Source organism: Protobothrops mucrosquamatus, unplaced genomic scaffold (assembly GCF_001527695.2).
Source record: "Protobothrops mucrosquamatus isolate PMUCROS unplaced genomic scaffold, P.Mucros_1.0 scaffold_11, whole genome shotgun sequence".
Taxonomy (NCBI): domain Eukaryota; kingdom Metazoa; phylum Chordata; class Lepidosauria; order Squamata; family Viperidae; genus Protobothrops; species Protobothrops mucrosquamatus.
In genome coordinates, this window is record NW_015386087.1 from 2,084,930 (window position 1) to 2,095,684 (window position 10,755).

General features: G+C 45.8%; 1 protein-coding gene across 1 annotated transcript in view; it reads right to left on the minus strand.

Annotated features, from left to right (window-relative positions):
• Window positions 1–8,641, minus strand: part of DNAJC5 (DnaJ heat shock protein family (Hsp40) member C5) — a 28,606-nt gene extending 19,965 nt beyond the window's left edge. The window contains exon 1 of the mRNA XM_015822628.1: window positions 7,729–8,641. The gene's annotated coding sequence lies outside the window, so the exon portion shown is untranslated. The remainder of the gene's footprint in view (window positions 1–7,728) is intronic.
• Window positions 8,642–10,755: the final 2,114 nt, after the last annotated feature.

Consider the following 10,755-nt stretch of genomic DNA (forward strand, 5'->3'; position numbering starts at 1 on the left):
AAGAAGAAGAAGAAGAAGAAGAAGAAGAAGAAGAAGAAGAAGAAGAAGAAGAAGAAGAAGAAGAAGAAGAAGAAGAAGAAGAAGAAGAAGAAGAAGAAGAAGAAGAAGAAGAAGAAGAAGAAGAAGAAGAAGAAGAAGAAGTTGGAAGGGACCTTGGAGGTCATTGAGTCCAACCCCCTGCTCAGGCAGGAACCCTACACCATTTCGGACAAATGGCTGTCCAGTCTCTTCTTAAAAACTTCCAGTGTTGGCGCATTCACCGCTTCTGGAGGCAGGTTGTTCCACTGGTTAATTGTTCTGTCAGGAAGTTTCTCCTTAGTTCTAGGTTGCTTCTCTCCTGGATTAGTTTCCATTTGTTGCTTCTTGTCCTGCCTTCAGGTGCTTTGGAGAATAGCTTGACTCCCTCTTCTTTGTGGCAGCCCCTGAGATATTGGAACACTGCTATCATGTCCCCCCTCGTCCTTCTCTTCGTTAAACTTATATTATATTATATAATTATATTAGATATTATTATATTATATTATATTGTTATATGCAACGTTTTACATCTACCCAGCCCACCTGGATGGGAAAGTGGGGCATGTTACAGGTGCCACTGATTAGGGATTATCATCTGGTGGGACCACGAAAAAGGATCCTCTCGGTGGTGGCCGTTTCTTTATGGAACATCATTCCCCTCTGGAGTATGGTTGGCCCCCAACCTGCTGTTTTTTTCTGAAAGCCCCTAAAAATTTGATTTTTGTTAATGGGGCTGGGAGACGGAGAGGGAGCAGTCAAGGCGTTGCGTTATTCCTGTCATAGAGGAGATGGTGAGGTTTTTTTTAATGGGATTTTATTATAAAATGGATGTGTGAGGTGGGTGGCTATTTAAATTTATTTAACAAATTGTTTGTTTTTATCCATTTAGTCATGTCCAACTCTTGGAGACTTTATAGGCAGGTGTTCTCCATGCTACCCTGTCAAGCACAGCTTCTTTCGGTTGTTGAATGTTCAACTTTGCATCCGATTTGATGTCATCAAGCCAGCATGTTCTTTGCTTGCCCCTTCTTCTTGTTCCACTAACCATTGCTAGCATCCTTGCCTTCTCCAGTGAATTTGCACGCATAACATGGCCAAAGTAAACCAGACGTAGTCTTATGATTTTAGCTTCTAGTGATGTGTCTGGTTTTAAACGAATATCTCAGGGGCTGCCCCAAAGAAGAGGGAGTCAAGCTATTCTCCAAAGCGCCTGAAGGCAGGACAAGAACCAACGGAGGGAAAGTCATCAAGGAGAGAAGCAACCTAGAACTAAGGAGAAACTTCCTGACAGTTAGAACAATTAACCAGTGGAACCACCTGCCTCCAGAAGCGGTGAATGCTCCAACACTGGAAGTTTTTAAGAAGAGACTGGACAGCCATTTGTCTGAAATGGGATAGGGCAGTGATGGCGAACCTTTTAGAGACCGAGTGCCCAAAAACTGGCCCTGCCCCCTGCTTCACTCCCTTCCCCTCCCCCACCCCCTGCCCCGCCCTTCACCCTGCCCGCCCACAGCGCCACTCGCCGCCTCCAGAGCCCGCCGCAGATCGCCCAGGCAGCCCAGCAGTGCCATGGTGGCCACGCCCTCTGCCTGCGCCCTGCAGCATCAACTGTGCACGATGGGGCGTGAGGGCAGAGTCTTGTCTACGCTGCCTGGCTGCCATGTCCTTGGCTGCGCTGCTCTGCGTGGGCCACACTTGAGGGCGACCCTTCTCCAGGGGAACTATTGGTGAGGAGGGGGTCACGGGGGGAGGCGAGACTGGGACAACGGCATGTGTGCCCACAGAGAGGGCTCCGAGTGCCGCCTCTGGCACCCGTGCCATAGGTTCGCCACCACTGGGATAGGGTTTCCTGCCTGAGCAGGGACTAGATGACCTCCAAGGTTCCTTCCAACATTATTATTGATCATCGCATAGTCAGCCAGATGTTCAGACTGGATTTGGCATTTTTGTCCACCTATCGAGTCCTTACCAAGGACCTGGGATAGGCAGATGTGGATGTTTGATGGTATTACAGATCTCGTCGCAGGATGGAAGCAGTTCCTAGTAAGGCCGCCTTTTGCAATTGACTAATGGCAAATTTGTCAATGCCGATGATGGTGTTCAAGTGATGCTCCAGTTGTTTTGGGATTGCACCCAAGGCGCCTATTAATATTGGTACTACCCTTGCTTGCTTTTGCCAGTCTTTCTATTTGTAGGTCTTTATATTATTGTTGTTGTTGTTGTTGTTGTTGTTATTTCTGGGAGGTGGTGATATGAGACTGGCCGGCTCAATACCCAGCATGCATCTACCTTGGTCAGAGGAGAGAGGCAGAGCGATAGGCCAACATGGCTGAACTAAAGATGGGGATGGAAAGAGATGAACACAAAGCTGGGGAAACAGTGAGCCTGTCATCAGCATAGCCGCTGAAGTCCCTAAGGGTTAAAGGCAGACAAAGAAGAGGTGAGGGAAGGACAAGGCGGGAGAGCAGATCAGCATCAGCTGTGGTTGCTGGGCAACAGTGGACATCAGAGAGCATGAAGGAGAGAAGCCGGGTACTCAGAGGTTGAAACAAGCGGTAGGTAGAGTAAATCAGAGATAAGGCAGTAGGTGAGAGTTTTAAGTCTCAGCAAGCAGGATGTCAGGATGACCTGCTCTGGGCTGCAAAGGGAGCAGGGTAAGAATTTGGTGAGGGGCCACCAGAGAGCACAACACTGTAGGCTAGCTAGACCATAGGCCAGGGGTAGGCAACCTTGGCTCTTTTATGACTGGTGGACTTCAACTCCCAGAATTCCTGAGCCAGCCATGCTGAGGGGAAAGGGAGAGGTTTCCAAGCTGAGCCATGCTGGCTCAGGAATTCTGGGAGTTGAAGTCCACGAGTCATGAGGGGGCCATAGTTCCCCCATGCTGGCTCAGGAATTCTAGGAGTTGAAGTCCACGAGTCATAAAAGAGCCAAGGTTGCCTACCCCTACCCTAGTCCATTGTTTTTCCACCTCAACAACTTTAAGATGTGTGGACTCCAACTCCCAGAATTCCTGAGCCAGCCATGGCGCAGCTTGGAAACCTCTCCCTTTCCCCTCAGCGTGGCTGGCTCAGGAATTCTGGGAGTTGAAGTCCACCGGTCCTAAAAGAGCCAAGGTTGCCTACCCCTGCCATAGGCTAACAAATTGCAGGTAGTCCTCAACTTACGACCACAACTGAGCCCAAATTTTTTGTTGCTAAGCAAGAATGTTGTTAACAGCTTTTGTCCCATTTTACGACCTTTCTCACCCTAGTTGTTAAAGTGAATCGTTGCAACTGTTAAATAACAGAGTGGCTAAGGGAAATCTTCGTGACGATGAGTCAGTTGTCAAGCATCCAAATTATGGTCCTGTGATCATGGTCACAAGTGTAAAAAAAACCCGGTAACGATCGCTTTTCCCCCCCCAGTGCTGTTGTAACTTTGAATGGTCACTAAATGACAGTTGTAAGTCAAGGGCTACCCGTATCCAGGGAGCCAAATTTCTGTAAGACAAGTGCAAGTCCTGAACAGTCTCCACTGTAGTAGAGGTGGTCCTCAGTTAAGGACCACTCGTTCATGGCTGGCTGGGGAATTCTGGGAGTTGAAGTCCACAAGTTTTAAAGTTGCCAAGGTTGGACACCCCTGCTCTAAATTGAAGGCAAAAGTGCTCATCAAATTGAAATGACATGCCAAGAAGTGTGCTTCTGGGGCCTCGTGACTGTTGGAGGCATTGTAGAAAGAGAGTGGTGCTGGTCCAGGATAGCCGAAACGTGGGAATCTGGTACACTTTTCCTGACCAATACATTTTATCCAAAAGCAACAGCTTTCAGGTGATGCAACTCCCTCCCTCAGAGGCACGGAGTGGCTAAACCAAGGTTGGATTTAAACTGGGTACTTTGTCCGCTAACAATTGTAATGTCAGAGTATCATATTAAGCAATGCGATTGTTTGGTCTAGTGCAGGGGTAGGCAACCTTGGCTCTTTTATGACTTGTGGACTTCAACTCCCAGAATTCCTGAGCCAGCCACGCTGAGGGGAAAGGGAGAGGTTTCCAAGCTGAGCCATGCTGGCTCAAGAATTCTGGGAGTTGAAGTCCACGAGTCATAAAAGAGCCAAGGTGGCCTACCCCTGGCCTAGTCCATTGTTTCTCCACCTCAACAACTGTAAGATGTGTGGACTCCAACTCCCAGAATTCCTGAGCCAGCCATGCTGAGGGGAAAGGGAGAGGTTTCCATGCTGCGCCATGGCTGGCTCAGGAATTCTGGGAGTTGAAGTCCACGAGTCATAAAAGAGCCAAGATTGCCTACCCCTGGTCTAGTGGTTAAGGCACCAGGCTAGTAAGCAAGAGACTGTGAGTTCAAGTCCTGCCTTAAGCCATGACATTTGGCTGGGTGACTTTGGGCCGATCACCAGGAGAATGTGAGTTCTAGTCTTGAATGTGAAAACCAACTGGGTGACTTTGGGCCGGTCACTCTCTCCCAGCCCAACCCACCTCACAGGGTTGTTGCTGTGGGTAAACAGGACGCAGGTATGTTGGACGTGAGTTATTTGTGAAAAGAATAAAAGCGGGATATAAATAAAACCAATCAATCAACACACCCACATCCATCAAAATACATTCTGCTCTCTCAAAAGTTCTTAACAAATACAAGGTTTTTTTTAAAAAAACACATCACAATTCTTAATGTCTCACATGCAATCTGCATTCACACAATCAATCTGTCTACCCCTCCCTCCCTCCTTCTCAATTTAAATCCCCTGACAGTCTAGCTTTTCGGTGCATCTGAGCGGAAGCTCACAAAAGCTTGTGCCTTAATAGTATCTTTTTTTAAGCCAGGGATGACTCCATTAGATGCCTGATTTTGAGGGGAGGGGGCTAATGAGAGAATTTTTGTGCACTGGTTTTATATGTTTTATAAGGCCACAAATGAGCATGGACCTTTTAGGCAGGACTAATGTTCTGTACCTTTAATGCAGGTGGCACGCTACGCACTCACCCTCCATCTGTTATGGTTTCTAGCCAGAGAGAATTCTCTCTGAATGCACAAAGATTACAAAGAAATATAATCGCTGGGATTAAACAGCACACTTTTAACCATCTACCAACCAACACGATTCAACTAAAGCCCTAACCTTGCTCTATTTCAGTGGTTCTCAACCTTTTTAATGCCGCGACCCCCAACCGGTCGTACGTCGAGGACTAAACCAGTCGTAAGTCGAGGACTAAACCGGTCGTAAGTCGAGGACTTTCCCTGCCCGGGAGCGCCGCGCATGCGTGGTTCCGCCCCTTGCGCCGGCCGAGGCGTAGCTGGCAAGCGGCAGAGACGGAGCAGGCCGACCACCAGCTGGCCCAGCTCAAGGGAGGTAAGGCACCCGCCAGAAAAGGGGGGAAAAAATGGCGGACAGCCTTGCTTGGCGACCCCCGTGAAATGGTCGATCGACCCCAAATGGGGTCGCGACCCATAGGTTGAGAACCGCTGCTCTATTTCATCCAGGCTTTTCAGAGCATTTATTCCAACGTTTAAATGATAGATTAATGCGGTTTTCCTCAACCTTGGCAACTTTCAGAGGTGGGACTTCTGCTCCCAGAATTTTAGGTGAGACTGATCTTCTGTAGCTGTCATGCAGGTAGCACGCGGCACACTCACCTAGAATTGGACATGCCCACTGGCATTTTTTGTCACCTGCGATCCCCATTCAATAGCTAGACCAGCCTTTCTCAACTTCAACAACTTTAAGATGGGCAGACCTCAACTCCCAGAATTCCTTAGCCAGCAAAAGAATTCTGGGAGTTGAAATCCACACATTTGAAAGTGTCCAAGGTTGAGAAACGCTGACATAATGTGTTTCATTCAAACCTGGAATTTCCAATATGTTTCCCACAGGTGCCCTTTTTCACCCAGAAGCTTTCTATTGTCCATCTGGTTCTCGGCCCCATGTGAATTTTTATTTTTAGATTGCTTTTTCTTTGGAAAAAACGCACGGAAGGGGACTGCACATCCTGTTCTACTGGAAGCGTGCCTATTTGCCCAGAGAGAGAAAAAATGACAAACTCAAACTGAGTTGGAGTTGAAGGCATTTTGGGAGGATAGCTCTGCTGATTGACCTGGGCAGCAGATGGGTGAGTTCCACACTGGAGATGGTAGACTTAAACTCCCCCACCCAACCCTGCTTTGCTCTCTGCTCTCTACCCATCCATCTTTTTTGTTATGGTGGTGGTGTAGTGGTTAGAATGCAGTATTGCAGGCTAACTCTGCTCACATTGCCAGGAGTTCGATCCTGACCGGCTCAAGGTTGTCTCAGCATTTCATCTTTCCAAGGTCGGTAAAAATGAGGACTCAGATTGTTGGGGACAACATGCTGATTCTGTAAACCAGGGCTTTTCAACCTTGGCTCTTTTATGACTCGTGTACTTCAACACCCAGAATTCCTGAGCCAGCATGGGGGAAACTATGGCCCCCTCATGACTCGTGGACTTCAACTCCCAGAATTCCTGAGCCAGCCTGGCTCAGCTTGGAAACCTCTCCCTTTCCCCTCAGCGTGGCTGGCTCAGGAATTCTGGGAGTTGAAGTCCACCAGTCATAAAAGAGCCAAGGTTGCCTACCCCTGCCCTATTCTTATTAAGAGCAGTACTTGCAATCTTACACATTTCAAGCTATATTAAAAGCCATACATTTGTGGGCTTCAGATCATTTCATCACATGCAAGTGAGCTATAGCTCAAAAGATTATGCCTTTTAGTAAAATTTATTAGCCTGAAAAAAGGCTACCACCGACTAACNGGTCGTAAGTCGAGGACTAAACCGGTCGTAAGTCGAGGACTACCCAACCGGTCGTAAGTCGAGGACTTTCCCTGCCCGGGAGCGCCGCACATGCGTGGTTCCGCCCCCTGCGCCGGCCGAGGCGTAGCTGGCAAGCGGCAGAGACGGAGCAGGCCGACCACCAGCTGGCCCAGCTCAAGGGAGGTAAGGCACCCACCGGAAAAGGTGAAAAAATGGCGGACAAAAAAAAATGGCGGACAAAAAAAAATGGCGTATAGCCTTGCTTGGCGACCCCCATGATATGGTCGATCGACCCCAAATGGGGTCCCGACCCACAGGTTGAGAACCACTGTGCCAGACGGACGCATTTAGTACCGTATTTCCCCCCAAATAAGACCTAACCGGAAAATAAGCCCTAATGCGTGGAGTAAAAGTTAATTATCAGACCCAGTCTTATTTTCGGGGAAATACGGTACATTGCCTATGTAGGACTAATCTTTTTTGAAAACTAACCCATGTAACTGTTATGCAGTCTTTCTGACTATAAACTCTTCTTCAGCACAATATCCTAACTCCCACATGGAGATGTTTACTTGGTAACACTAGACTACTGATTGGTTGTTAGTTTTCTCACCAGCATCAAACCACTGCAATGCAAACGTATCAGTCAGGAATAATTGTGCCAATACTTGCTAAATGGATAATACTGTAGTTATTTGCCTTTGCAATCTGGTGTACTGTGCTGCTTTCCTTTTTCTTTTTTTCCTTTTTTTTTTTTTTTTAGATTTTATCCTTGGCAACAGATTGATACTTGGGAAAATGTCTGACCCCTCTGCTTCTATCGTCAGCTATGCTGCGTATCCTCAGCCAGATGCATTTGAAGAATCGAAGTCATGCGTTTGGTTTCTGCTGTATCATCTGCCTGTGAGTTATTTGCAAACCCTGAAAAAGATAAAAGAACTCTCACTTACTGAAACAATGCCGTCCTTGTGAAACGAGGCAAAACAGATCCTGGGTGCGGATCCTGGAGTTAAATCTTCGCAGATAGGTATGTGAACAAGATTCTCCTAAGGACAGAACAAAAGGGAATCGTGGTCTGTTAGATTTCTGACGCTTCCAACTGTTTGTCATAGTTCTAAACTATTTTGTGCTTATAAAAAAACACAGAAATGGAAAAGAACGCAGTTGACTGCTTAATATTTTTGTTAGAGTCAAATATTCTGGCCTTTTGCACAACGAGTAGTTTAGGCTTGTAAATCTATTTTTCTTAACAAGTACACAGAGTTTAAAAGGCCCTGGAGTTTTAAGAGCTCAGATATCATTATGTATTCATTCATTTAGTGGATTTGGTACAGGACTAGTTATAACATTAAAAACAGAGAGCTTTCCCATTCCATATTCCCCTTAAAATAGCGTAAGTACTCTTCTATTTTGACTGTACCAATCACATATGCAAACTGTTAATGTTGGCTAATAACACACCGTGGGTGCAGGCGTTATCAGCATGGCACGCCCCCCCAAAAAAATGCAGTTAGCAAACATAACAGCATAATCTATTCTAAGCTCTGCCTGTTTTCTATGTACATTAGAATTATATATGTATATTAGAATTAGAATATATTGTGTTGTGTTTTTCTCACAATGAAATTGAATGCTATCCACAATGCAAACTACACACCAATTAAAACATATATTATATATGCATACAAATAAAAACATACAGCATATGGCACGCATGACAGATATATCAAACAGACAAATCTTGGATTGTACCACTAGGACTGCCATCTGGACCTTTTTGATCACATCCTACAGGCACACATGTGCCTATAGATGTGGAGAGATCTGGCCGATAGAATCGCCAAGAGTCGGACGCGACTGAATGGATAACATTGTCATCATAACCATCATCATACAGGTGCCCCTAGCTGATAACATAAACCCCTGTTGGCTAGTTCTGTGAACTCAATACCATAGATACCCATTCCATTTTATGAACACGAGGTCACCACTCTTCTTTGCAAACAATTTCAGATATCTCTAAGAAATGTGCCAATTTCCCCCCCCCCAACTATGATGGCTTACAGAAGGAATTTGGTGCTCTCTTCATATTACAGGCAGTCCTTGACTTACAACCGTTTGTTTAGTGAACTTTCAAAGTTACAACGGCACTGGAAAAAACGTGGCTTATGACCAGTTTTCACACATATGGCCGTTGCAGCATCCCGGTGATCAAAATTCAGGCATCTGGCAATTGGTGTGTATTTATGACGGTCGCATTATCTCAAGAGTCACTGACTTTGCTTGTCAGAAGATCACAAAAGTTGATCACCTGAGCCCGTAACACTGCAACTGTCGAAAACACGAGTCAGTTGCCAAGGGTCCAAATTTTGATCACGTGACCACGAGGATGCTGCAACGGTCGTTAAGTGTGAAAATGGTCACAGGTCACTTTTTCCAGTGCCATTGTAACTTTGAACGGTCACTAAACGAACTGTTGTTAAGTCGAGGACTGCCTGTATTAACTAACTCAACGCAATTTCACCACCCCCACCGTCCTGAAAATATTTTAGCCTGGAGCTCTGGATCACATCTGAACCTGCTGCTCTTACGTAAGGCCCAGCTGAAAGCACCACTGCTGAGGTAGAAGACAACCCACAACTGCAAGTAATGGGTTGTGGGGTGTTGCAAATCAGTCACGCCGCGTTTGTGATACTGTACATTGGCTGAGGGTCTGCTTTTTTTTGCAGGGAACTTATTAAATGAGGAAGCAGCAGCCGTACAGATCACGATTTTGCTCCATGCTTCTTTCACGCTGTCTCATTAGTATAAAATTCACCATTCTGTAAATTAAACAAGGGGAGGTCAGTATGAGGGATAGATAGGAAATGTGGGTTTAGAAGCCCACTGTGGAAAGGTGAGAACTAAGAGTCCTTGAACTCAATTTCATTAAGAAAAGGACAACCATCTCAAGTGATAGCAGTTCTTCATGAGACCTATCTGAATCACAGATTCTTTTTTAACCATTTACCATCCCTAATTATTTCACCCAGGAAGCAAGTATGTGTCTATAATTAGCTCTGCTGAACATAGTAGCCCAAATATCATTGCTTTAATAGGCTTGGAGGATTAAAATTCAGCTATTTAAATCTAATTGACCGGTGTCTTGTAAAGATTTGTGACCTTGTGCTCTAAGCAAAGGTATTATGCAAATACAGGACACAACTAAGTATGAATTCAGGGGTCAAAACCCCTTGCTTTGAATTCATTCATGTTCATCTGCCACTAAAGCCTCTTGGTTAATACTCAATTTCCAAACTCCATCATGGAAAGTAACAAAGCCTACTTTCGGACTTTTTTAAAGCCAAATGAATTCTGTGTTAAAATCTTTTTAACCGGGAAGCAATCTAAGATTTCAAACATGCAAATCCTATTTTTCCGCTAATGGATGTTCTCTAATCCTCTATTCTTGGTGGGAAAGAATACTATTCTTTCCAAAGTGAAAAAAATCAAAGCAAACTCTCTACATACCTGAAAATTTAAAACATTTCTGCAAAAAAAAAAAGCCTGACATAATACAGTAATTCCCACTCACTGGAAGTTTTCAAGAAAAGATTGGGCCACCAGTTGACCAGGATGGTATAAGGCCGTGGTGGCGAACCTATGGCACGCTTGCAACAGGTGGCACGCAAAGCCCTTTCGCTTTAGGCCTCCGCCGCCATGTGCAAAAAAAAAAGGTTCAATCAATTAGTCAATTTCAACTTCTCGCGGAAAAAAAAAAGATCTTGCAAAGTTGAAATTGATTGATTGAACTTTTTAGTCCCACCCAGTCTGCCGTTACTATCGCATCCACGCCCACCCAATGGGCCATGCCCACCCAATGGGCCACGCCCACCCAATGGGCCACACCCACCCAATGGGCCACGCCCACCCAGCACCCGATGATACATAAGTGGGTTTTGGGTTGCAGTTTGGGCACTCGGTCTCTAAAAGATTTG